The sequence below is a fragment of the Falco cherrug genome, chromosome 8 (genome assembly GCF_023634085.1).
Source record: "Falco cherrug isolate bFalChe1 chromosome 8, bFalChe1.pri, whole genome shotgun sequence".
Taxonomy (NCBI): Eukaryota; Metazoa; Chordata; class Aves; order Falconiformes; family Falconidae; genus Falco; species Falco cherrug.
In genome coordinates, this window is record NC_073704.1 from 60,971,492 (window position 1) to 60,999,425 (window position 27,934).

The following is a 27,934-nucleotide window of genomic DNA, read 5'->3' on the forward strand; positions in this document are numbered from 1 at the left end:
ATAACGTTAAGAATGTGCTAGAATGCAACACTCCCAGATAATGTAGAGAAACAATTTTCTTTGTCCCTGCCACTACATTTTAGACATGAAGCTGAAGCTCTCCAGGGAAGCTGATGATTCGTTTTGCCAATAACTTGAACCCTTATGGAAAACCAGATGCTATTTTACACAATCACTGAATCCCTTGAAGTGAGTGTGCTTAAGACGAAGACTTTGGGTAGGGAGAGAAGAGAGGCGTTAGGTGTGGCAATAGCTGAAAGAGAGGTACAAAGTGCAAGTTATGGTCAGCATCAGTGTCTGCTAGCATCCCAGGGTGGCTGTAAGAAATTTGAGGAATGTGGACCATGCGCCCCAGGTGTGGCACAAGGGTTCTGAACACCTGATTCTCAGAGGCAGCTTTGGGCCTTGGGATACTGAAGGCAACTGACAAAAATGTGGCCATTGGCTCAGCTCTGCTATGAGCCTGTACTGCTGTACCTACCCCAGCAGCGCCATGGCTCAAGCATGGCGGGGGCAGACCTTGGTCTAGGTAAACAGTCCTGCTGCTATGAACTGTTGGTCCAGTCATGCATACTTCAAGCAGGTCCTTGCACCAGGGACAGTATTCTGTGAAGGACCGTGTGGTGGTCAGAAAATGGACAAAAATTTCTAAAAAATTCTCAGCATCTTCCTCTGCTTTAAGCAATTACTGAATTGTCTATGATAACAGCATTATAAAACCAAAGAAAAATATCCCCCAAACCCTACTAATACTCTTAAGGGCAGGAATTATAAAGGAGGAAAATGCCTTACCTGCAGTGACAGTGTCTAGAAATATGGAGGATTCACCTCGTGTCAGCAAGCATGGAGACTGGCAGAAAGGAAGGCAGACAGGCAGCAGCCTTATTTCTCACAGTAGGCGATTCCGAAGTGCTTGATGTGTTTTCAGTTAACTGGCCATGTTTGAAAGTGTATTAAAGAAATCTAAGTAGCACTTCATTCTGCATAGGAATGAAAGATGAGTGTTAAGTTTTTAAATGCGGAGTGCAAAAAGCATGGAAGAATTTGTCCACGTTCTAATGCAACTCCAGATCTTGCAATTCCAAGGTGTGTGGGAGAAAATGAATCCACCAAGGGAGGAGGAGACCAGCTCACATGTGCAGACAAAGCTCTGGCAGAGATGCTGCAGAAAACCCAGAATTCACCCTAGACAAAGCAATCAGGATCTGCCAAGTAAAATTCATGCTACAGTGAAATTTATGGAAGGTGGGCAGTGCTTTGATTCCATAGGGAGTAGAAATAATCTGCTAATATTTCAAGAAAGTATGCCTGGGGTCAGGAATATATACAGAACCCAATGTCAAAGTCCACTCAAAAAGTAGTACATGGGGTGGCACACTGTGCTATATATTTGAGCCAAAATTTTGCTGATGCCTAAAAAGAAATGCAATAATGGCAAAGGCTTACATAATTTCACATGCCCTAGAAGAGCGTGTGCTGCATCAAAACCCATGACAATGTCATTAGCAGCTCAGAAAAATTTTTCATAGGAGCAGTTCATAACACTGCAGCAGAAGATGGACTACCTGCCTGAAAGGAAGTGAGATGTATTAATTTTAGGTTGGATTTTGGCGCTAAACGCAATGAAATGCCAAAAATAGTATTCTTAGTTAAAAAAAAAATAAAATCAAAGAAAAACAAACAATGAGCTAAGTGATTGTAGCTCTGGGCATTTTAGTGGGGAGCTCACACATTCTCTTAAGAGGGTTAATCAAATCAACAGGGATATGAATTTGAGAAAAGCTACAGATTACATTTACTTCAAGAGAAAATAAGCCTATTGTTTGATTCCTGCTCTTGATGATGCCAAGTCACTGGAAAGGCAAAGAATACAAAATAAATAAGGAGGATATGTGAGTGTCTTCCAGGGAATGGAGAAGGTATTTCAGAACACAGAAAAAAACCCTGGGAAAGTTCCTTTCACTTTAAGGACAGGATGAAAAGCAATGAGGTGCATTTCTCACTGCTTTATCCTAAGGCAAGTAATCCCTTGAGATGGGAAAAAGTAGAACCTTTTCCTTATGATTCGACTCAAAGGATCTAACCGCATAAACTGGAAGCGTTTTTCACCAAGGGACAGAAGTCCTTGAAACTATAGACCTTTCCTCTTTGTGCATTGTCAGGCTCTGAAAAGGATCTGTAGGGAGGGAAACAAAATATAAGCAGACAAGATGACTTCTGAGACTCCTTGCAGTTTGACTAGATGGCTTCTTGAAGTCTTCCCAGCCCTATGCTTTTGATTCCTTATTCTTGTATATTCAACATCCCTTTCAGGAAAGACTTTTTCCATTCTTCTGTCTTTTTCCATTCTTTCTGAGAGTTTTTTGGTAGAAAAATAATTTTTTTGATGAAACACAAGATATTGAGATTTTCATCAGAGCAAACCCACAGTATCAATATAAAATCTCCAGGCAGCTTTGGAGGTAACAAAAGCTACCAAACTAAAAGACCCTACAAATAAAATTAAGTAGATTCCATGAGGTATAAATAATAAATGAAGCAATGAGAGAAGCTAATAGGGCCAGGAAGATCATCCATTGACACCATAAATCTGTTCCCCCAACACACAAAAAGAAGGTGTGAGGATTTCTTGAATTAATTAAGTGCAGAAAGGTATTTGCATTTAATACAACTTCTGAAACCTGAAAGTTAAGATGGAGATGGAATTTAATTTTCCAGGTATCATAACTTGATCTGGACAGTTCTGGTTTCAGATAAGAGAGCTATATTAAACATATAAGTACAAGTGAGCCCAGTTGAAAACCAGACGGTCTGTCTCACGTGATACAGGTTCCCCACACCAGCATCTATGGGGTCAACAAAACAGGAACAGTGCTACTCTGTCTGGACCCAGTTTTGATCTTGCAAATCTATCCTGACTTGCCAGTCATGTCAAACTAACCAATTTTGAAGTCCAGGGAACTACAAGGAGTAAACGAAGTTGGTTATAGAAAACTTTTCAAAGACGGTACTCAGTCCTCTTACTCTGGAGTCCATTATGTCTGCAAAACTCTAATAGCAATAGGCTCAGATAGACAGGGAATTTTTCACCTCAGTCAAAGGTTTAACATTTTCTTTAAGTACTTTAGGATCCTAAAGTCAGCTCAAACTGAATATAGAAACCTTATTGCCATTGCCAGAGGATCTGGCATATAACCTGTTGAGAAGATTATTTTTCCTCTTCTACAAGCACAGGATTCTTGGTTGCCTGCACACACTCTGGAGATTTTGACAGAAGTGCAACCATGCAAAGTGCAGAGCTTGATTACATACAAGTTTTTCTAAACCCAATTCATAAAACCAGCCTGTTTGACCTCAGATGAAGCAAAACCTGCAAGTTCCAAAGGTATAGCTGAAATTCCCCTGCAGAAAGAAATTAATACTATTAGCAAAAGTCAGGTCTGCATGTTCCTGACCTATATACCTTTTTTAATGAGATTATTAAATTGTTAAAGGGGCAAAGATAGTGATCTCCCAAGGCTTCATAGAAAAATGGGTGACTTTAGACATTGAAAAGTCTAAGAAAAGGTCTGAAGTCTGGCCTCAAAAGAAGCATGAACTATTAAATATTGTCACCTAGGCCAGCAATGGAGACAACACGGAATGAAAGAGCACATAAGGAGACAATCTCCATCACACTGATGCCACATAAAAAGAATTGCCTGTCCTTTGCTGTCCTCTCCAATAGAAGGATTTAACAACAATGACGAGAAATAACTATATAATAGTTACATTATTCTCTGTCCCCCTCAGCAGCTTCCTTGCAAGAAGCTACAATTAAATAGACAATCCTATGTCTCAATTTATTTTTCTAGATATGTAAATACTGACAAGCTCAATAGGCTGCTTAGTATGTGTGAGTTTAAGCCATCAATTTGAAATGTGGCTTCAGACTCCTGACCAATATTTCTCACCATTCATAGTCCAAACGGTTGCTGGGAGAAAATGTCAAAAGAACAAAGAACCTGCTCAGACAGACTGGAGTTGTTCCCAGACTTCACAGTAAAAGTAAAAAATAATTTTAGCAAAACTTGCTGACATTTTATCCAACAGAAAACTGAAAACCTGTTGCCTGTACGTTCAAAAGCTAAAGGCTAAAGCTGTGCTTATCAGAGACACAGAGCTAAAAAGTCACAAGAAGGTGCAAACCCAGCAGTATGGCTTGGGTCCCAGATTCATCCCACAGCTCTCAGACGAGACTTCTCTGTCTCTAAATCCGAAAAGGATATAAGGCACCAAAACCTAACTCTTTCTGGCTTACTATAGTAATTCTGTTTTCCTTATTAGGGATGAATTCAAACTGTTGTGTTCCCTGCAAAATACAAAGACTGTGTAATTAAGACCAGATGTTTACATCCTGGTTTATGCCTAATAAATACGCAGTGACAGGGAAGCATATGAAGTACAATTCATCAAGAACAAAATGTTGTTTAAGGTCATATGGGGAAGCACTGAGTAATGCATTTTTCTCAACTGCCACCCTTTCAAATGGTGGAATATCTGTAATAGAGATGCACTGCCATTACAGCATCGGAATACGTGTTGTCACAGAAAAAACATAACTTTCAACCTTTATAAATAATGAGAAGGAACAACATGGTATAAAATGTAAGGAATGAGCAAAATTTCTGGTGAGATGAAGATGCTGAGACTCAGTTACCTTTCAAAAATCAAGTTCAGTATTATCATGGGTCTAAATGTCTCCCCACTGAACAGTTAAAATTTATGCTCATGGTTTTAATTTCAATATGCATTTTTATTAACTAAAGATTACATATTTTATTTTTCTTGCAGAAGCTGTGTAAGCATTTCAGATAAATTGGTGGCAATACAATGAAAAAAGGTTTTTGAAACTTATGCTCAGTTAAACAGCAAGGTTGTTTTGGCAGTTTTGCATTCACCAGCCTGAATGTGTCTGGTTTTACTTATACCTCCTCACAGAAGAATTCTTTCAGTTATTTGGATGATTATTCAAAAACACTGAGAATTTCATTTTTACAGAGGATGTCTGTAAGGGCGACTATGCCAAAGTCAAAGGCTGGCCTTGGAAAGGTTGGCCCATCTGGAAAGATTATTCTTGCTGAATCCTAGACAAGCCAAAATATAAAGTATTTGTCGAAGTGGGGATGAATCCAGCAGCAGTGCCGGGTGGGAAGGAAGCGTCTTTGCGGAGCAGCACCTCAGGGTGCACCGTAGCCTGTGGCTGGATATTCTTCCTGCTCTGTATGTGGTGGAACATATGAACGGGTTACATCTGTACTAGGGCTGTAAGACTTGCCAGCTAGAAATGAACGGTGGAAGAAAGACCAGTAAATATGTTAGTCAAACACTCGAGACACTACCTGGTGGGAAACAAGCAGAAAGCAAGTAGGTATGAACGTTAGGATTGTCTTACTTAACACCGACCTCAGTTACCTGGTAAAAGGAGTCTACAGCCCAGTACTGAAATTTCTGGAGTATACTAAACAGGGAGTGATCAGGATAATGAAATACAGAGAAGTCAAAACATAAAGTTTAACACTGATGAAGGCAAAAAGGAAAAAAAAAAAAAAACCAAGGAGAAGATGGAGTGTTTTGGTTAATTTCACGAAAAAAGTCCCTTAGAAAATGATACGTAGCTTATATTCTCTACTCATTTAAATAACTCATACACTTCCTAAATGCAAAGTACAGATGCTTGGAAGAGCCTTTGATTAAAGTTCCTCACATCAGTCATAGGTGTTACAGCATGGATACTAGATTCTTTAATGGAGACAAACAGAGCGTAAGCAAAAATATTTCATAGGAGATGTCAACAAATTAACACCTTGTCTGGATCCTATTAGGAATTTTGAATTAAAATTGTATTTTAGATTTGGTTTAGAAAACTGCCTTGTAGAATGAAGTGTGAGATAAAATGAATCAATTCATATTCTCTAGGGCCCAATTTTTTGAGTTTTAAGACATCTTATAATTTAATGGAAGTGAAGAAAGGCTTGACGGTGGAAGCATAAATAATTATCCCAACACCTGAGCCTTCAGTAATCATAGGAAAGTAACTTCCTGCATTCTGCCTTGCACTGGTGTAGCAGGGGCTTGGGAAGGATAGAGACACAAAGGACTCTGGCTTAATAAGTACAGGATGAATATAAATAAGTATTGTCTAGCACTAAGATCTAATAGACTGTGCAGTGAACTCCCAAAGGAGACATTGCTTGAGACTCTTAAGAACAGGATGATTAAGGCATTGGTGAATATACTCAGGGGAGCTATCCTGCAGTGGCAGAGAAATGGGCTAAAAGACAAAACAGGTAATTTCTAGCAACTTTAAGGCATGGAATTCCATCCCCAGCAGCCATTCAGAAAACTCCAGAGAGGCCAGGTTATTTCCTATGTACATAAAATTTGTGCATGGGAATCAGAAACTCCTGTATTCAGCATATAAATGCACACAGTTGTGTGATCTTAATACAGAATATAAATAAACAGTGACAGAGATGCTTAAGATATACACACAGTAGCTGACAAGGTATTGCCCTTAATGTATCCGAATGCAAAATGGGATATGGCTGCTCTGCATTACATTCCTTTCAATTTTTAAGTTTTTCCACATTCTTCAAGGGCTGTATTATTTACTTTTAGCATTAAAGAGTACCAAGGGTGAATTTACATCTGATCCTTAATCCAAATGGACTTTCTCCACAATTAAAATCAGTGTTTAAAATAAAAAGTTTTAATATTGTGACATTCAAAAGGCAACCAAAGGTTTTCACTGATTATAAGTAGAAAGAGGAAATAATGTATTATTCAAGCTCCAGAGCTTGCTTAATGCAAGATCAATTTTGTTAAGTGTTGCTTAGCAATGGATTATGAGTGCAGATCCTGAATATTAATGCAGGATGGGTATGGCAGCAATTCCTGTGAAAGTACATTTTAAAAAGGAAAGGATTTTCCTGGTGAACCACAGACAAATAAATACTTGCAGAGTTCCATAAATGAAGAGAGGTCACGTCTTCTTCACCTCATGCATCATTTATTGGTTACCAAGCCACATAACTGGAACTTTTAGATCATCTTGGTTGTATTGCAGATATGTATCCAAAAGGCTGTGAATCCGCTCCCAAACCCTGAGGCAGCAGCAAAACTTTACAATGGCACAGCATTCGGTCAAAGCAACAGGATCAAGTTTCAGTAATAGTTTTCCAGAGGATGTGAAATTTTCTTGTGATATTTTGTATTGGCAATCCAATATATCAAGTTGCTTATACTCATTATATATCTAATATATCTAAGACTTTTATCTTCTCACAGATAGTGGTGGTGTAGCTCTGCCTTATAATCAAAGCAAAGACCTTACTGCTTGGCATTTGGCTGGTTTTGTTGTTGTTATAAAAGAAAGTACCCATCACTCTATGCAGAAAAACCCTGCGTCCTGTTTTATCCTGTATTTTATTTTTATACGGTCTGTAGAAGAGACCACAGCTGGGACAGGCTGTGCTGTGAGAATGATGGAATACTGGAGAGAAACGGAGGTGCAGGAGCCACAGAGCCATGCAGGATTTGCACCTGAAGTGGAAGCTCCAAGGTGGGTTTGCTTTGATTGAGATTCCTTGCACAAACTGGGTCTGTCTCATGCATCTGAAAACAGTCTGCTCTGACAACACTTTAACAAAGCACTAACGATGCTGCTTTGTTCTAAATATAGACCCCTCTATATTTAAGGTTGCAGTACAGTTTGTAATGTAGATTGCAAATTTTGACTCCGGCTTTGGCAATCCCTAAAGATGGCAGAATGTCATTTTGTCCTTTTACACGAGGTACAACCTCTGTTGTTTTTATAGTACCCAATTACTTGAATTTCTTGATTTTTTGGTGTGAAATTGAAACTACATAAAGATCTTTATATTATGCTATTGTTAAAAACTCCTGCATGTTTATTCTAAACCCTGATGTTGTTAACTAATTTTTTTCTGTCACTTCACAGACTTAAGCATATAGGATCAAGCACACTAAGGTCATTGTTCTGGAAGCTTATCAGATGTCTGTCTACATGACTCTTTTGGGACTTTGGTGTTCTTTTTCAAAGTCTATCTTTGCTAAACATGTACATTTATAAGAAAGTACTTATTTGATCCTCATTGATTGTTTTCCAACTTGTGTGAACATGTTCTGCCTAATAAAACAATACCTTTTCATGTGTATTTCTTTCTAATCCCATACTTTCTGTGCAGCTTGGGAAATCCTGCTCGCATATTTCTCTCCCCTCAGACTCAGCTTTATTTACTACATCTCATTTTCTTTAAATACAACTTTAAACAAGATACAGATTTGTTTTTGTGTATCTCTCTGGGGAACTGAGGAGGAAAATATATGTGTATGTAGATGTGTGATTGCTGATCCTCTGATGGCTTTCAACTAATAATTAGACTGTAAACTTTTCAGGACAAGGGCAGCTTCACAGTCTACATCTGTTAGAGCGATGGAATCCAGTATCTGACTGCTATCTTCAGCCTTAACGTTAAAAATAATTACTAGTGTTTATATTATAACATCAACCAGGGATTTCAGAGTTCATACATAAAATATGAGACAGTCCTTGCCAGAGCCCTAATAGCCAAAGTTAGTTCAGCTAAGTGCTTAAACATAGGTATGACCTTGTGAGTAAACTCAGAGGCAGCTTCTGTTTTTTTCTGTTGTGTTTTTTTCTTCTTCTTTTTTTTTTTTTTTTCCCTTTAAAATTCTTGCTCCCCAGCTTGGCAGGGTAGTTAGGAACCCAAAAGAGAAGCACAGTGGTAAGGGAAACTCAGGAGACATAACCATCTTTGTAGTAACTTTGTTCCTTAGCAGGAGGTAGAATTACTTGCCTTTTTATTTTGGAAACATTTTACTAAGGTTGAATATCAGAAGCGCGATACAGTATCTTAACCCAACCAGTAGTGACTTCCTTCTTCCAAGTTCTACTGCACAGCTAAAATGTTAAGTAATTCACGCTCAGAAATTCAATGAAGACCTTCAGAGACAGCTTCAGAGAAACCTTATTCCTCAGGATCAGGATGGTCTGGCTACTCAGGTCCCAGATAAGCAGCAGAAAACCTGCCAGCCTGTTTTTTTCATGCACTATTCTTGATTGGTAACCCCTAGATAGCATTTATTTTCTGTTCTATTCTCACGAGCTTACATAAGGGTTTTTTTGTTTTGTTTTCAGAAAGCTTCTTTCATTCACTGTTACTTTAGACATTTGTCTTTCATTGGCGTTCTTGCTTAGGTTACATTTCCTTTCTGTCTTATACCATAGGAAGAAAGCTGAATGCTGTGTCAGTCTGTAATGTGAGGGTAAAAATTTTACTAAGGAACTGGCTACGGTGAGTATGTTCAGGGCCTGCTACTGACTGAGTTAGATATGTCCAGCTGTGTCCAAAGGCTTGCACGGGTGTGCATGTGGATAATGCTTTTATGAAAGTTTCTTCCAGCTCAGGAAGCGTAGCCCACATAACCGCCATTGTCTGCAATAACCAATGAGGGCCCAGGTTTCGTGATTTTGAGTTCTCCCTCCCACGTGTAAGGAACAGGACTTATCACAGCTCCAAGTATCCCGTGACTTTCTTCACCCCAGCATCACTGCATTCAGCATGCATGCATGGCACACAACTGCGTATTTGCCCAGCACTCGGCAGGCACTTTCCGTATCCAGCCAGCTACACACGCACCCCCACGTACACACAGAGCTGCTGAACAGCAAAGCCTTTCTGTGAAATGGACTTCTACCCAAAACACAGTTCCGATCTTCACAATTCAGCTATGCTGTACAGTTTAACATTTGCCATCTCCTGTCTTCAGCCCCACCAATAATTTCTGTCATTTAGCTATATATGATAAATTTAATAAACATGGGTCAAACCAAATACTGAATACCATTATGGGCAGGACTCTGCATTTACAAAGAAAGCCAGTCAGGCCTAATTTTAGAATTCATATTTACAGCATGCTATCTTATTCCTGAAAACAGCTTCCCTGAAGTCACTGCCTATACTCTTTTTAGTGAATATTACTCAATAAATATGAAAAGCAGTTTTTAAAATTATGTGATTATTCTCCTAGATAAAATTTTCCTTAAAATGCATTGAAGTAGCTGAGATAGGGTGAAAAAAATCTCTGAATCTAGGAAATCCTGCTATGACCTTTAATTATATGTGTCAAATTAAGACTGTCACGTTGAATTTGCACATAATCAGACTAGATTGCAGAATCTAGCCCATTAATCCATCTATAGTTGATAAAAATTATGTTTAGAATTTATCTCAGTATACGGGATACATATATTTCATGGCATGCATTGACCAGAGAGAGTGGGAACACAGCTTTTGCTTCATTATAGAGAGATGCCAGGCTGAGTCCTTCCTCATCGCGCTCTGTGTTTTGATCACTTTTCAGTCACTGCTGCAACCCACTGTGTATAAACAACTTTAGGAACCGGCTTAAGGCATTGACAGTTCATCTCTTCTTTACTTGCACAGTAGGCAAACAAAATTCTCTTTTACTTTTATGCCTTCTTTCTATGAGCTGTGTTTGAAAAACTAAATTTTTATTTACATTTTTATATATTTGTATATAATGTGTATTTGTTTGTGATTACCATCTCTAACCCTAAAAATTATGTTCTATTTCAGCTGATGAATTTTGATGTCACCGATATTGCTGTAATAAATGCCCTTCCTCTAGCATGTAAGGGCTTAAAACTTTTTCTTAATTGTATTTTTCCCTTTTTTATCTTATCAGATGGAGAATGACATGCTTTTTTTGTTAATCAATTGTTTTTAACTTTCCTGTCATTTGTATGCTTTTGCCTGTCACTTTCTATGGTATACATCACATTTAGCAACTGAAACAGGTGTATTTTGCACAGAAATTGAGGAAGATTTTGACTCTCCTCTGGAGAAGGCAGTTCCAGTTTCAGATTGGCTAATGAGAAAAAGTGTCTAATTAGCACATAAATCACATAAAACCTACTGGCACACTTGTCTTATGTCAGAACAGGGATTCAGAATGAACCTTTTATTCAATCATGTCCAAATCCACAGTGGTTCTTTAAGGAAGAAGTATTAAGTAATTCTTCAGCAAGTCATCATGCCTTCATCAAGGTTTGAAGAGATGGGAGCAGACTAAATCCCAGTGACACTGGTTAGCAGAAAGGGTTTTACTAAATCAGATCCACCGCTGTGTGAATACAGGTTTGGTAGTTTATGACTGTATCTTGAACTAGCAAAGGCTAATTCAGAAATAAACCCTTTTGTACCACAAGGATGCTTCTGTTAAATGATAAGCTTTAGGAAAGTCTTATTACCCCTGTGCAATGTTGCTGCTGAAGGAGAAGGTGCAAGCAACAAGGCTGGATGCCTGCAGTGATTAAAAAAAAAAAAAAAGCACCTCCTTTCTTGCAATGCACAAGCCATCTATTATGCTATTATTCTGGGCTGGATCATAAGCTAGTATAAGAAGACATCATACATAATTAAAATCAATAGTGGTATGCTGATTTACATCTGCTAAGGATCTAGTTCTCTACTTCAAGCATCCAAACCCCAGGTGGAACTAGGAAGTAATTTAGATAAGAAACACCAGCTTCTCTAAGCGCTAACATAACTGGTTTCTGAGGAAAGATATGCAGAGATTTCCTAAAGGATGGCTCACAGCATATCAAGGTACAGGATGATAGGAAGGCTCTATTGCTTGTAAGAATTTATTTCCATAGGATGTGAATCAAGAGGGAAAAAGAGGATGAACCTTAGTGATAGGCAAAATTCAGAAGGGTAAAATGAAAAGGAATAAGAGTAAATATTTTCAGTGGCTATAGTAATTGAACATGGAATAATTTGGCTAAGGATAATGATAAAGATATGCAGCTATGATACCACAAAACTAGATGCAGATGAGTCTCTGAAAATATTCCATTTACACTCAACTTTAATGGGATTTTTCTGCCTTCTTTTTATCATATAGGAATTTTATATGATACAGTATTTTACTTATATTGTATTATCCTAACCAGTAACAGTAGATGATAATTAGTTGAAAGGGCATTTATCTATTTTTTCTTGAATTCTTTTACAGGCCAACCCTGTGGTTAAGCTATGTGGCCCCCCTGGAGAGGACGCAGAGACAAATATTGCCTAATGCCCATTAATCTCTCTTCGTATAGCTGCTTCATTGCCAACTAAACAAAGATGAATTCTTAGAAGGTGAGCAGGGCATAATACAAAATGAAAGAGTGTAAGCCCACTAACAGGATTCTTTCAGCAGACGTCCGAAATGCTGAATTGTATTTGTTAGCAAGCTTGAGTAAAAAACCAATAGTCTGATTTTTGCTGGATGGTGCAGATGCTGAGGAAAAGGAAGAACAAGTCCAAACATTCGCTTGTGCACCTCCAACAGTGCCTTACCTTTCAGAGCCAAAAAGAGAAAGAGAAAGTGTAAAATATCACCTCGAGTCTGTGGTTCCCTGCTGCTACTTCTCAGAATGAAATCTGGATTAGAGTGGTAAAGAATAGGATATAAACTCCCACAGCAACATCTAAACAGCTGAGACAACTGCCTTTTCATGGTTTCATGATGGCAAGCATGGAGTTAAACAGCAAAGACCAATTACAAAGAGAGATGGGCCAAAGTCAGAAGGAAAAAAAAAAATTAAAACCATAAATTGGGATTATGCTAGAAGTGGTGAGATAAAAGCAAGATGAGCACCTGGCTATATAAATGTAGTAGTTACTTGAAAGAGAATACTTGAGACTGTTTTATTAAAATTGGGCTTTTATTATAAAAGAGGGGGCTTATTTAATAAGTATTTCTAAAGACTTAAAGTGTCCTCTGCCCATGCAGCCTGCATTCCAAGGTTATCAGAAGAACTGTTGCTATGGGCTGAACTCAATTTAGCACATGCTTTTTGTGTGGTGAGTGGATGTGAAAAGGATTCAGCAACACAAATCTGTCTGTGTTCTGAATGTGAAATGAACTTTTGTTAAAGATCTTGCAAAGCTCAACTACAGCTGCACAATGCTGATACAGCCAGGCAAGAGAGGATGACCTATTTGTGTCTATCTGAACTTTGTATTCATCTTTTGATCACAAGCAATGAAACCTGCAGCAATACATCGAACAGGAAGATGTAAGGAAGTGAGACCCTCTCTATTTAATTATCTTTCTATGCTGCTGAACTTAAGATTTTCACTTAAGATATTTCTTTTAGAAAATCTTTTAACATCAGAAAATACTTTATGCTCAGGAAATTTTTAATCATTATTATGATCAAGGAAAGTTTGAACGCTGCAGGCAGAAGGTTAGAAAGGCCATGCATTGTAATGCAAATTTCATTGTTAGGATCCACAGAAAAAGACGTCATTTCTCTAAAGAGGGAAAAAAATCGGATCCCATCATTATCTGGATACATGGCACAACACAGGATCATGAATAAGACAGTTTGCAAAAAGGCCTATCATCTGTCTGCCCCAAGTATTAGTGCCTTACAGTATTTTTACACATTTCTTTGTGAAATGTGAGATAAAACTGTTCTGTTGGCTTATGTGCAGACTGTTCAAGAACCAGAATGTTTACTGAAATGCTACAATATGGTCACCATAATCTAAGAGCATCTAATGATATTCTTGCTCCGGTTCATAACTCTCCCCCATGGAGAAGTTCTGAGACCCATCACAAATGACATCGTTTCACCCAGCTAAGGCTTCGCTACAGGAGAGGTAGAGCAGGATCTTTCACATGGCCCCAATGTGTAAGATACACCTTAACAAGCACTCTGGGTTTTAAAAGATGCCCTTTATGTGTCTGTCATTAGCAAAGCAAAGACCAGCTTTGATATTGTCTAGAAACTCCTGTTAAAACTAAAAGTAAAAATTGAATTGTTTAAATATTTTTGTCAATTACTTAGATATAACATTTATACTTTCAGACATTTTCATCACTGTTTGTCCCTCTCTTCCCATACAGGAACTGTCAGAATATATCTCGTGTCTTTCCTTTTCTAGAAAGTGCAAGGGGAAAGATGGACACAGTTCATCTCATAAGGCAACAAAAGACTGTCTGTGGCTTTTGGCTCATCTCACAGTTCTGGGTATTATTTAATTAGTTCAGTAGGGTCTGGTGCTTATTGACATCACAGTCACCTCAAGCAAACATTCTAATCAGCTCTCTTTATGGCCAAATAAGTGGCTGGAGGCAGCTCCCCCCAGATTCACTTGTTTTAGATCTGTTTCTGTATAATTGGAGCTCCTGCACCAGCACTCACAGGAAGATTGTTCCAGCAGCTAAGCTGTCATGGAGCTGGTATATTGCTTCTTGATCAAGTGTCACAAATCCAGAATTACTCCACTGGGCAAGAGTGTCCAGGTAGGAAACCAAGAGTAGAGCAGTGCTTGCCTTGCTTCTGAACCTAGCACCACTCAAGTCTGACTCTTGCACTGGAGCTATCAAGTAGTTCTCTCCAGGCTTTACCTTGAACAACTGCTCCTGTCCAATTACACACAACATTTATGACACAGCTCATACAGAAAGACTCCTGAAGTGTACAACTTAACACACTATCTAGAGTCAACAAGGATCAACACTGCAGTCTATGAGCTAAGACTTGTATATGCTGCATAAACGATGGTGAGAGCCAGCTCTTGTCCTCCCTCCCCAGAGCAGTGGAGAGATTCTTTCCCCTGTGGGCTTTCTAGCTCCATCTTTTAATAGCTTTCCTGTGCCAAGTCCTATAAAACACATCCCAGATTCACTGCAGAGGCAAACTGTGTACACAAGTCACCCACCAGCTCATAAGTATTTTTGTTAGCTATGTAGAGAATATCATGTAATTACAAGGTAGTCACATTCACGATCATTAAAACAGAGTTCTGTGTAATAGCCATATTATGTTGTGATAATCTGTTACACTTTTGAGCATGCACCCATCTCAGAGTTAACATGCCTGAAGATATTTTCTGTAAGGCAAGTACATCTCAATGTTTAGATCAATAAAAAGACTCTTAAATTTGGTACTTGTGTCTTTTTATGCATGAAATTGTACTGAGTTTCACTCTCATATACATATAACAAAGAGAGCGAACACATTCACTGGAATTTTAAGTACTGCATTCACTAAACTTGACTTATGGAAATCAAAACCACACAGCACTGGGGAAAAAAATTCAAATTCTGAGAATTTCCAATCAAAAGAAGATCTCTCTATTAGGATTCTGCTGGAAGAATTCAGTTGTGAGAATAGAACAAAGAAGCTCCTGCCAGAGAAAACAAGCAGCGCAGAAGAATAGGAGTATTTCATAAGATAGTTCTGTCATCCAGGTGCAGACCGTTACCGGAATCAGAGCAGTTCACTACATATATTAAGGCACAGCCTAGATGCCAACACACAAATGTCCACATTAAGAAGAAATGAAGGGGCATGAAATAATGAAGTGAAGGTGGGCAAGCTGAATCCCTAAGAAGCAGGCAGGAGACAGCAAGCAATCATAACGAAAGTGCCTGTGACAGCAGCGCGAGGGGAGTGGGGAAGACTGGTGTGGACCCTCACAGCAAGGGGGAGAACACAGAAGGAATCAACCTTCCAAGTGCCATGCAGGGCACCTATTGATCCAAAGCATCATTGGCTATTCGCATAACTCAGTACACAAGTAAGCAAGATGGTTTAAATGAAAAGGTGGTGTGGTTAGTAGGAATGAGCATCAGCGAAGAGGTTGACAGTTTTTACATTAGCTTTGGATGTGTTTTCAGTAGTATCCATCCCTGTGATCCTGAGCCTCTGAGTCGGCTTCCGTGGCTCTCCTGACTCACCTTTCCTGAGCCCAACAATTCAGACAGCTAGGCAGAGCTGTTCTTCCTCTTCTCTTTGAACAAAAAGCCAACCCAGGAAGCTTAAATCACCCATCATTAAAGCAGCCCTTTCTGACTTCAGGTTACCGGGAGCCACCCACACAGTCTTGAGTAAGATGTGGTGGAAAGAGACAGCTTGCAGGACTCATTCATGCTACAGACACCGAGCCCTCAGATTACCCAAAAGGTCTGGCAACAAATTGAAATGACACGATATGATACTATCGATAAGACATGATATAATGATAACCAAAGGGTGGAAGGAGATAAAGGTGCAGGATAAATAAGGACACAAACCTGAACTAAATGTACAGGGAAGGTGTATCCTTTAAACTCCAAGCTTTGTTTTGGCTGTGTGTAGCGTGGAAGTAATCATGTCAACGACAAGCAAAGCTGCTGGAAGCATGCACGTTCTGTTCCATGGCAGCTTTCCAGAGCAGAATTCTATTTCACAGCAAGCAGGAATGGGACCAAAGCCCTGTGAAAGTTATCCTGAAAAAAGCAGTTCCAAAGCATTCAGTGGCTGATCAAAACCTGAACATTTCATCTCTGGACAGAAATGCAGTCCTCCAGCAGGGCTTACCTTTCCTGTAGGACACTGAGTGTTAAATTCCTAGTGCCTTTATTCACAGTATAGCATTGTTGTTTTTCTCCTCAAGCACACAATAAATTGTCAGAATAAAAACCCAAATCTTTTTCTTGGCATCCCAGGGTGCTCTAACAAGTTCTTAGAGCTGTTTCCGCTTCCCATAGCACAGCTCTCCTTCCATACCATACTCTTCAGGGTTTCTGTCATGTTTAGATGCTGTTGTTTGTATAGAATCTCTTAACAGAACATGGTTTGCCACACTGGGACAGGTTGCTCAGCACCGGTGTGCTCAGCCATGAGAATTGCTAAATTTACTTGTCCATTCTATATGTGTCTCTGCAGCGTGGCACAGCAGGCAGTATATTCCTATCCACTGGGTAGCAGAGGTGCTTTGAAATAGGAACCACAGCCACAGGGTCATGGTGTGAACTGACCTGTTACCTGCTGGAAAACTTGAAGTCTTTTTTTGTCTCCACTTTGGAGCGAAGGAAGGAATTATGAAGTCTCCATAGTGCAAGCAACCCAGCTGTTTCCTCAGAAATGTGCAAATCTTGATTAGAAAAATAAGAAGTTCAAACAATGCACCCACAGTTAATAGGCTCAGTCTGTTTGGCAAGTTGTAAATATTCTTGGAGAGTTGTCAGCATCTTTCAAAAACACAAGAAGTTTTGCTTTGTTAGGATTGCTGTTGTGCACATATTGCAAGGCATCAAAAACAAAGTGACCTGGCATGGTTTCTCAGAACTGAATTATTTAGATGAAAGGGTTGTGAAATTAGATCCTTACTACGTAATCAAAAGACTCTTAACAATGGTCTGAAACATAATGCTTTCACCGAGTGTATAAATCACTCCTGTATTTTATCTTTATATCCCATCTCCTTTAATCTCATAGCATGATGTGGACATCAGTTGAATCTACAAGCCTTTTTAGTTTTGCCGAAATACTGCCTGGAAAAAATATATGTGTCTGTGATGATGTGCGTATTAGAAGTAAGATATACTGATGACTCTTCACTTCTTTTGCCTATTTTCTTTGTTTCACAACTATTTTGTCTCCATTTCTAAACAGTGGTGCAACATGGTACAGAAATACAACCTGAACCTTTGTTAGTTGAACTAACAAGTATAGTTTATTATCTAGTATTCCTTGGTATACTTCCCAGAAGTATGGCACTGACTATATGTACAGCTGAAAGCTGCTGGTTGTCATTAGAATAGCATCATTCTGATCATCATTTGACATCAATCCAAATCTCTTATAGAAATGTAGCAATCAACCTGGAGCATTTGGTTTTCAACTAACAAACATGATCATGAATCAGAGAAAGGTTCTGATAAGCAACCTTACAGTCCTTAGTGTGTTCCTAAGATCTTTGTGTAGGACTTTGGATCATCTTGGTTTGTATTTTACAATATTTTCCTTCTCCTCACACAGCTTTGTAAGCTTTCCTCTTATTTTGCAATATGCAGGAGAACTGAATGTGAACAAAACCAAACCATAAACTAGGAGAAGAAATTTGACCATCAAAACACTTGACATTCTGAAATTAAATCACTTCTGAAATCAAATGTCTTCAGCTGGGGTGTTGGAAGCCTAGAACGTACCAGTTTTCAAGGCAGCTTACAATGGCTATACGGAGACTGCAGGCAGACGTAGAGATTTAGTCTTCAAGAAGGAACATTTATGAGTTCTCAGGTGATACAGTCTGTATTTTAGAGAATCTTCCACTGTTGTGCAGTGTCTGTAAGTTTATATTACAGCTAGTCGGAACTAGAGCAGAACTATTTTCTATTTTAATGTCATTTAATAATACATTGAAGTTTTTCTGAATCTTGGAAGCTGTAAGAAAAACCCTTCACACCTGGTGAAACGAAACATTTTAGGCAGAATAGCTAACATGTATAGTATAATTATTCAGAAGTTTTGCTTTTATTTTAGTCATTAGTCACAAGACCTAACAATTTACTATAGAACATCTACTTGAAAATTAAAGACATGCATTTGTTGTGACAAACAGCATATGAAAGCTTTTCCTAAACCGGGACATCCCTAAATTCGGAGTGTTGTGGTTTGGGATTTTTTAAGGCACTTGCTGAACTTTCTGAATAGCATGAAAGTCAGCTTTGTTCATCTGCTGCAGATTCATCACAGCTGCATATCTAGTTTGCACATTTGTCGTCTTATATATGACAACTTCAAACATTTTTTTAACATCTAATGAATCATATAGTGAGTGATGGCTCTGGTGAATTACCAAGAAGCCATGCCTCTGAATATATAAAGGAACGGGATGGAATGTCTTCTGTCTTATATGTTTCCAAGGGCAATTGCTCATTAGCTGTTTTCAGGTTTTGTCTGCAGGTATTTGCATTTTAAGAAAGTGAGCGGTCTTTTCAATGGGCCACCATCAGTCATCATGACAGCTGTAGCAAGCAATATTTTCATGCATTGTTTCATGGTGATAACTAAAGGGAACATTTGGGATTGCATTTATTTCAAATTGTATTATTTCTGAGAGAATGATGACAACTGGCTTGGGCACAGCCTGCCTAACTTTATGGTGCTCAGAATGTTATAAATTTCATTCACGTTGCAATAATGGTGAGTGCTTAGTAGAATGGAAGGAGGGTGTTATATTCTCTGTCAGCAAAGATGAAGGCACTAAGAAAATAATTTCCCTGGTCCAAAAGATAGGACTGATCAGCCTAAGACAGCTAAAAACCTTCCCTCAAAAGTAGAACTTCTGATGCTGAGATATTTCTGCCTATGCTTCTTACAGTGGATGAAATGGCCCCTTTCTAGGTAGCTGAACCATTGACTGATTACTAACAAGGGAGAGTAATTTTCACATCCTAGACATTACACAGCTATAAGAAGTAGTTTCTTTACATTTGTATTCATCTTAGATTTCATTTTCTTCTGTCAGAAACAGAAGCTCACACAAGTTGAAATTTTAACATTGAATTCAGCCTGTTTTGACTGTTATCACCAGGTTAATGGGTTATACTACAGAAAGTCTCTTAAACAGGCAGAGAGAGACTGTTAAGACTGAGCAAAGAGACTGTTTTTCATGCCCCCAATCGTAAGCTTCACTTCAACCTCATGTTTGTGACTCCCTTACACAGCATTTCATAGGTTGGTTTATCTTCTAGGAATGCAATCTACTTAATTGTTACTAAGCTGGCCTTCAAGGAGAATAAAGGAATTAATTTGGACTGAATTTAAGGAGTCCAATTTAGTCTTAAAAGTCTTAAGACTCCAATAGTGACTAATAAATGCCCAGTTAGAGGCAACTGGTAACAGTGAGTTTTGTCCTACATTCTCCATACAAATTAAAACTTTCCCTTCATTACTTAGATATGGATAATCGGCTCTTTTTTCTGCTCCAAAATCACAAGATTTTGCAAATATTCATGAAATTTTCCTTGCCATTCTCAGAAAACTCTAGGGTTTCTGCATCAGAAGTATGTTCGGAGAGTGACAGTTTGGTCACTGGGTGATGGGGGTCTCGGGGCCAGGGTCCATACCTGAGGCCTCTGATTTAAATGTCTTCAGAGAGTATTTCAAGTGCCATTAACTCTCTATCAAATGCAATGACAGAGCTAGTCCCCAAACCAGCAAACAATTAAGCAACAGAAGCAATAATACCTGCTTTGACACATAAACTCTATTATCAGTGGGGGGACCACAGTTAAGTGTGAAAAGGATCCCATCTTCCTCTTCAGTAACCCAACCTGCTGAAAGAGAGGAGTTAACTGAGGACTTATTCTTGCAAAATTTCAGTCTTTTTCAAAGTTTTCGGTAGAACTACCTGTTCCTTGGCATAAATGCAATCCCTGCCACCTCTCATCTAACCCCAGGCAGTGTCTTTGTGTTTATGACACAAGATGGGCTTACGGAAGGCTTCTTGTAGTAGACAGTCAGCTGGATCGGGCACCTGGGGGTGCCTAGTTGCCTACTTGAGGAGGAGTCACTTGCACTGATTTGAATCAAGTTTTTACCTTCCTCACTGCATATGATGTGATAATAGTAATGGAAAGAGAGGGCTATAGATGTAATTTTCTATAAATTCTTTTTCATACTCGTTTTAAATCTGAACTTTGCAAGCAAATTCTGAATGCTACAACATGGACAGCATATCTTAAACACCTCAAAAGCTTGCAACTGTGATGCCTGTGGCCGAGTCAAGCACATTCCTGACAGAAATGTCAGCTCTGCTTTCTCTTCCCTATTACAATAAAAATGCAATGGCTTCACCAATGGATATATATCCAAAGTTTAAACTCAAATCCTCATGTTTACTTGAGACATCTCACTGAATTAATCATCCCACTCTGTTAGTTAACTTTGCTTGGTACCATTAAATAACTACAAGGTTTCTGTTCATCCATGGAATCAAAGTTATTTGTTACTTATTTGAGTACAAAGAATCACGCAATGACTCCCCAGACATGTTTTATGAGAGGGACCATGGAAGAGCTTAATCTCACCATGGTGATTTTTGGACTGTTTACTGTTGTTAATTTTAGGCTCAATAAAGCAAAGCAAAAAACCATGAGTTTGGACTCAGAAAACAGATTAGGAAAGCAAAGAACTAAATCTGATTTTAGACTTGTTTCCTTTATACAGGTAAAAAGTTTGAGCCTAGCTTAGTGAGGCTCAGATACTATCGGTGAACTCTTGTTCTCAGCAAAATCCACAAACACTAAGTTGTGAAATACTGCTCTTCCTTCCCTGTCCAGCTCCTTACAAAACCAGCAAAAAGGCATAATTAATCAAGTATCAGCCTTTTTGCACAGAACCCATTATCATCTTTAGGAATAATTGCTCCCCTAGAAGTGATGTTGTAAATAGTAATACATGTTACTTGGCAAAGAGGTGTGCTGTCTCAGCAAATTTATTCCAAGCAACAGCAACCCAACAAAGCATTGTAGGTATCAATTATTCAGCCAGGAAGGACAAGTGAAAAATACATAAGTGACAAATGTTACCTATAGCATGCTTTAATACACCATAACTCCTTAATCTGAAAGCCTGCTAAGTTTTATATGGAATATTCAAATTTGAAAATATAGTAAGAAGTCCGTATTAGGCACTAGAAGTCTATCAAGTAGGAATCAAACAAGTATGGTTATTGTCCTTTGAAGTACACAGCCTCAGACAAAGTAAACGCTCAAATCCACATACTTTGGACCAGTTTTCCAGAGAGCACACTCAGGTACAGGCTCAGGAAGGTGCCTAGCTTTACTTCTTCAGCAGGTCTGAGACTGGAATACCAGGAGAAGTCAAGTTTCATAATGCAAATGTCAGCAAGTTGTTATAGTATTTCAATCCCTCCAAAAATGGGAAAACAACCCCTGCTGTTTATTGTAGGATCCTTTCTATTCTCAAATGCAGCACAGATCACAGTATCAACAGCCCTTCTGGTATTTTGCCTTTCAACACAGCATTATGTGAACGACTGCACACCAGCTGTAGCTTAGATCAAACCAGAAGGCAAGCTCCAGCTTGTTGGGTCTGACTTTACAAACCTTGAAAGAGCAGAATCCTGATTAGGTCTGTAATTTGATGGCATCTTCCTTTTCAAGGAGAAACTACAAGATTTTTGATCTGAATGTTTTGTTTTGCACCTTTCTGTCTTTCAAAGGTAGGCCTTACTACTGTTGGGTTTGTGTTTCTTTGTTAAGATTTAGGGGTTTAGATTTTTTTCCTTTTCACATGGCTGGAAAGACTCTAGCTAATTATTTTTGAAAGAAGCTTTTCTGCTTCACCTGTTTTAAATCAACTTTTTAGCAAAAAAAGAATGTAAAGGTAGAGAGAGCAAATACTGGGGACCCAAGTCTGGCTCCTGTTCTCTAGCCATCTGTCTCGTTTGTGTAAGAGACCAGGGGAGACAATAATACTCAAATCTGTACCCCTTCCTCCCCTGAAAAGGTAGCTGAAAACCACTGTAAACAGGGGGGAAGGGAATGATTGGTGGGAAATCCATTAATCTATTTTAAGAGAGGAAGAGATTGGGTAACATTGAAGAGTCAACAAAACAAAAGTTGAATTGTAACGATTCCCTGGAGGTTCTATTGAGAAGTTTGCTTCAGATAATCCTCCTCAAAGACTCATTTTACTCTGTAAATACAGGAACGTTTCATCTCTTGCTGTATCGGTGGGATGCATCTGCACCTGCCATGGCCGTGACTGCAATACACCTTCCTTAGAGCTGCACTGGTTAATGCCAGCTAGCTCAGGCGCTGGTTGCAATCCAGCTGAGACAATAGGGCTAGAGGCTCAAATCTTTGCTGGTACTACAGCTGATAGAGACTCCCAAGGTACCGCAGCGAGCCCACTTGTGGTATTACAGCTACAGTTAAACCTGATTTGACTGTATGTGTTACAGACTTCTCAGGTTTGATACATCTGTGTGGGAGAAGGGACACATCCAGGGATACGGTCCTGCTTAGGGCATCTTCTCTGATGTATGGTGACGTGTCGCTTGCAGCACTGTAGTTACCTGTTAGTCTCCCTTGTGGCAGCTGTTTCAGCTTTGACCCAGGTCTTACTGAAAAGTTGGAAAGTCTATTGCAGGTTATAAGGGGGATAAAGTAAAGATGAGTTTACAGGGTTAAATATTTTTAAGAAATGTTTTCCTTGATAACCTGTGTACCCTGTTTACAGTGCAGGAGCATTAGTTGAGTTGTCTCTGTTGCCTTCAGGTGGGATCATTTATAAGGCTGATACTGATGGGACACCAAAAGCCATCTGGACAGCTCTTCGCAGGGAAGAGGTAGCACCCCTCTCCAAAGATGAAAAGATCTTGGGAAGCCCAGGCTCAATGTCATATTCATTAATGTTCTTCTAACAATGTCAATCTGCTAAAAAAAAGAGCCAGACAAAGCAAACAGAGGATGTCTGAATACTTTTGTGTTATCCAAACCAGGAGATATTAAAGCTGTGTGTTCAACACACCTTTATATGTCGAAGAGTCTTTGCTGAGGTAACAACAACAAGGTCATTTCAATAAACTAGAAGAGTCATTATCTTAGCACCATGATGTTTACCTAGCAAGTCAGAAGGCAAGCTTAAAGTAGAGATTATTTGGAACCAGTTGAGCTGAAATAGTGTCTTTTTTATTACCTCCACGACAGGACTTTGCGTTCTGCACAGACGGCTTTGTCAGTCCCACTCTAACAGAGCTTTTCTTCCAGCTCTGCAGCAACCCATCTGCCAGCGTTATTATTCTTTTGTCACAAAGGAAATAACGTTTCTTTCCCAGGCACAGCAATAGATAACTATTTTTTAAAGCTAGCTTCTCGTTTTTAATTACAATATATTTCCTAACCTAACACCCTAGAAAGGCTGCAAGAGTAATGAAAGATAATGCAGCTTTATATGCAGTGAGTGTAAATAAACATTATTCATTCAGTCTTAAGAAGCAAACAAAAGTCCAAAACATTACCTTGAAAAGCAAACAATGGCTCTTTTTAATAAATATATATCTTCTTCAGCAAGGAATATTATGTTTATTAGAAAATCATAGTTCTCAGGTAAAAAACTAACGTCTCCAGCAATTCTTTTCATTTCACGTTTTGCCTGTATTATAGCCTCATAAGAAAATATTTGAATAATTTAATGGGATTTATTTTTTTTCACATTATGTACTTAGTTTTCAAAAAAGAGCATAAACCAGCATAACGGGAAAGTCAAAATAACATCATACACCACCATCTGGAACATCAAATTACAGTATTTGAAAGCTTTGACTAAAACCATTTGCTACCTGCTGCAGCCTGCAGAAAATACCACCAAAAAAATGGTCCAGCTACAGAAAGGTCATCACACAGCCCTCATTCCAGGGCTGGCCCACTGCAGTTTAGAACTGCACATCTCTGCTTCCGACTAAAGAAAGGTATCCCCTGGGGAAGCTAAAGGAAGGTAAAATAGAAACAGCTATTTGTTTGGACAAGCTATGTGAAGTATATATTTTCTCTACCACCACCTAGTCTGCAGTGGAAACAGAGCGGGTCCTCTCGCAGGCTGAATCTTTGCCCATAGGCAGCCTGCCCCTCCAGGGTGCCTTAGAGGTACAGAGCCACCCCCTGCCAAGGGACAGCACTGAACCGTGTAGCAACGCCCTCGTGACAAAGCAAACTTCATCATTCACAAATACTTGTACACTGAAGGTCTTATCCTGATTAGAGTCACGATTGTGCAATAAAGTTGACAGAAATGGATAGTCCCAAATCTGGTCCCCACTAGCCCTTGCTCCCTTTACTTCCAGGGCTTTGGTTCCCCTTTTCTACCAGTGATGGGAAATAGCGACTCTTTCCAACGGGATCCCGCCTGGGGATGCAAAAGGCTCCCTTCACTGCTTTCCAGAACCTACATCTTTAAATTTTCTCAACAAATAACTGTACGGCCTTACTACTAGCTTTCCCACTTCTTCCTGGGCAGCTTTTTTAGACGCTGTTTCTAATTGTCTCCTTGAATATAAGTGAAAGGTGTAATTAGTTGTTTGTTCCTGAGCTGTAGCTGTGCAGGCTGCGTGTGTTCTGGCATATGTCCTCGCAGGAATGGTCTCCCCTGGACATTCTCTGTTACTAGTCAAATTCTAACTCCCTGCTATCTCCTGATTACTACAGAGGTCATGTAATACATAGACAATCTGATCCATCTACTTTGATTAATGCCCTAAAGCAACAGTGCAGAGAAAAAAAAAAAAATCATGTTGTATGCTGGGAAGAAAGAAAAGCCCAGGTTATAGAAAATAAATTTCTTTAAGCTTAGTACACAAACAGGCAACTACAACATACCAACCACATTTCCAGCTGTTTGAATTTGCCACGAAGAACTTTTAAGTCATAGAAGCAAAGTCATAAGCTTTCTACCTTCAAAAATCTCACCTGAGTGTCCTTTGCATAGGGTGAGAGAATCACCACCTCCTAATATTTTCTGCAGAAAGTAATGCCGCCTGTGTTACGCTCTGCTCAAGCGCTGTCCTCATTAGACAACGGGAAATATAGGTTCAGATCCCAGCTATACGCCAACCACCCGAGAGGGCAGATTTTTCCGTTCAATGAAAAGTGACTAGTGACCTGAAAAGCTACCTTCAGTAATTCTCTTCTGTAACAACAGCCTCAAAGCAGAGCGCCGTCGGTACTCCAGTGCTGACAAAGGCGGGTATAAAATACATTTCCCTTGCAAATAGAAGCAATCTTTAGTGGAGCAGTCATCTTTAGCAAGCAATTTAAAAACTAACTTGATATAACAGTTAAAAGATTGATCTCAAATAATTTGCAATGTCTTCAGTGTTTCTGGATAAATCTGGATGGCAGTAAACCAGAGACCATCCTTTCTGAAATCTGTATTTCCACTTCATCCCTCATACCATGGTGGTCAAGAACGGCACAGCTGATCCGCCTTCAGCTCGCTCAGTTCTTTTGATCTCTCTTCCTAGAAACAGCTCTTTGCACTTAAATCTCACCGTATGTGCGTGCACAGTACTATGTACTGTAGGGTTTTTCGTAGGATGTAGGATAACTATAAAGGCATTGGAGCCCAGTGCAATATTGTGAAATCTACTGTATGTGAAAACTGTATGTCTTCATATACTGCTCTTGAATGTTACATTGCAATTCAGTTTTCTATTTGAAACAGATCCTAATCAAGCTGTAATATTTGTATTACATAAACATACCTGTAATGCTGTAATGTGATATCTGTATGCTCTCCCTTATGAAATCCTCTGCAATCCCTGGTTTATTAGATTGGCTGAGCTCCCTATTTTTTAATATGCTTTAGGAGGACAGGACTTCCCCACTTTAAAGACAAACTAAGACTGAGGCAGAGAAGGCAAGCCATTAGGAATCAGATTATTAAAGTGTTTACTTTGCAAAGAGGGAAGCCTAGTGGGGACTTTCACAAGTACTTAAGAAACTTTTTTAATTCCCACTGGACTTAAATCCATTTCTCTGCAGACGTGCCTGCAGAGGCTGATCCGAGCTCTTTCTTCCCTCAGGCCGGCAAGATGTAAGGCTGCTGGAGGGCAGAAGCCAGGCAGTTACTCTAAGCACAGCGCTCCGTGCCCGCTGAGAGCCGGGATATATCTACTCAAGCCTCAGCCTCAAGTCTAGCTCTGCCAGACAGGTCATGTTGGCAGCTTGGAGCACCACTTGGATTTGGGTCTGTCTGAACCCTTTGGGTAGATGCTCCCTAAATCCTTGTCACTGAGCCACCCTCATACCAAACACACCGAGTGAACCCGCCACTGCTGAAAACCCAGAGAGAAATTTCTGTCAACAGCAAAGTGAAGAATAAGTTGACCCTTTGGTCTTCTACCTCTAACTAGTTGCAAGACCTTAACGTACTGCAGTGTCTGAATGTAAGGTTTAGTGATCCATTCAAATAATGGAGATGCATTTTATAAAATTGAAATTTGCATTCAGGCGCAATTCCTGGGTACTATGACTCCCGACTTAGGTGAAGACCGCTCCTGCTAACTTAGTCATTGATACAGCATGGCTGACCACAGGAGACTGTTACAGCCCAATTTGTCTTTATTTAACTCTGAATAATTTAGAGCAAGACCTATTTTTGTTTTTTAAATCTGCACAGGTTACGCTGCTGCAGTTTTCCTGTGGACAATGTGATATGTTCTCCGACATTACAATACAACCCATTGAACTTCCCTGCTCAACCCTTTCTTCTTTTGTCACATGGGGAAAATCTACAGCTAAGCAGACCCCGAAGCCTCTCCCTTAGGAGCAGGGTTACCCGTCAGTTGGCTGATGGTGCTGAAGGTTCCAAATGCAGACACCTGTTCTCCTCAGGGCATTTATTATGGGAAAGAAAGGTTGTGCACAGCAAATTCAACCAAGAGAAAAAGAGCCTTACGCACACACAGAAAAATACAGCTTTTGACAATGTATAGCTCCATTTAAAAATAAATTGAAAAAAGCTTTTAGAGATATTGAGGACTCTGTGTGTGGAGATAAAGGTATTAACTTTCTGGACCATTTTTTTGACGAAGGAGTTCTGCTTTTGTCTTTGCAGAGACACTCTATCCCTCAGAGACTCATGCAAAAAACGCGCATGACAAGCCATGGAACTTTTTGTGTGTGTGTGTGCGCGCTGATGAAGTCTTCAGGGATTCAAAATACAGAATCAAATGAAAAGTGCTGAGAGTTTACTGTGAGATGGCCAAACAGAAAACAGGGAGGCTTCTCAGCACTGCGTTACTTCCCAGGAGTTCTTCCCTCTACAGTTCACCACGTTATTTTGCTAAAACCCCATCCTATTAACTTAAGGGATTATACACACACACATACACAGATCCCTCTGCGTTGAGTGGGGGGACTGAGGAATCATGGAGTCACAGAACGGTTTGGGTTGGAAGGGACCTTAAAGAGTGTCCAGTTTCAACCCCCTGCCACGGGCAGGGACACCAGCAACCTGGGATGG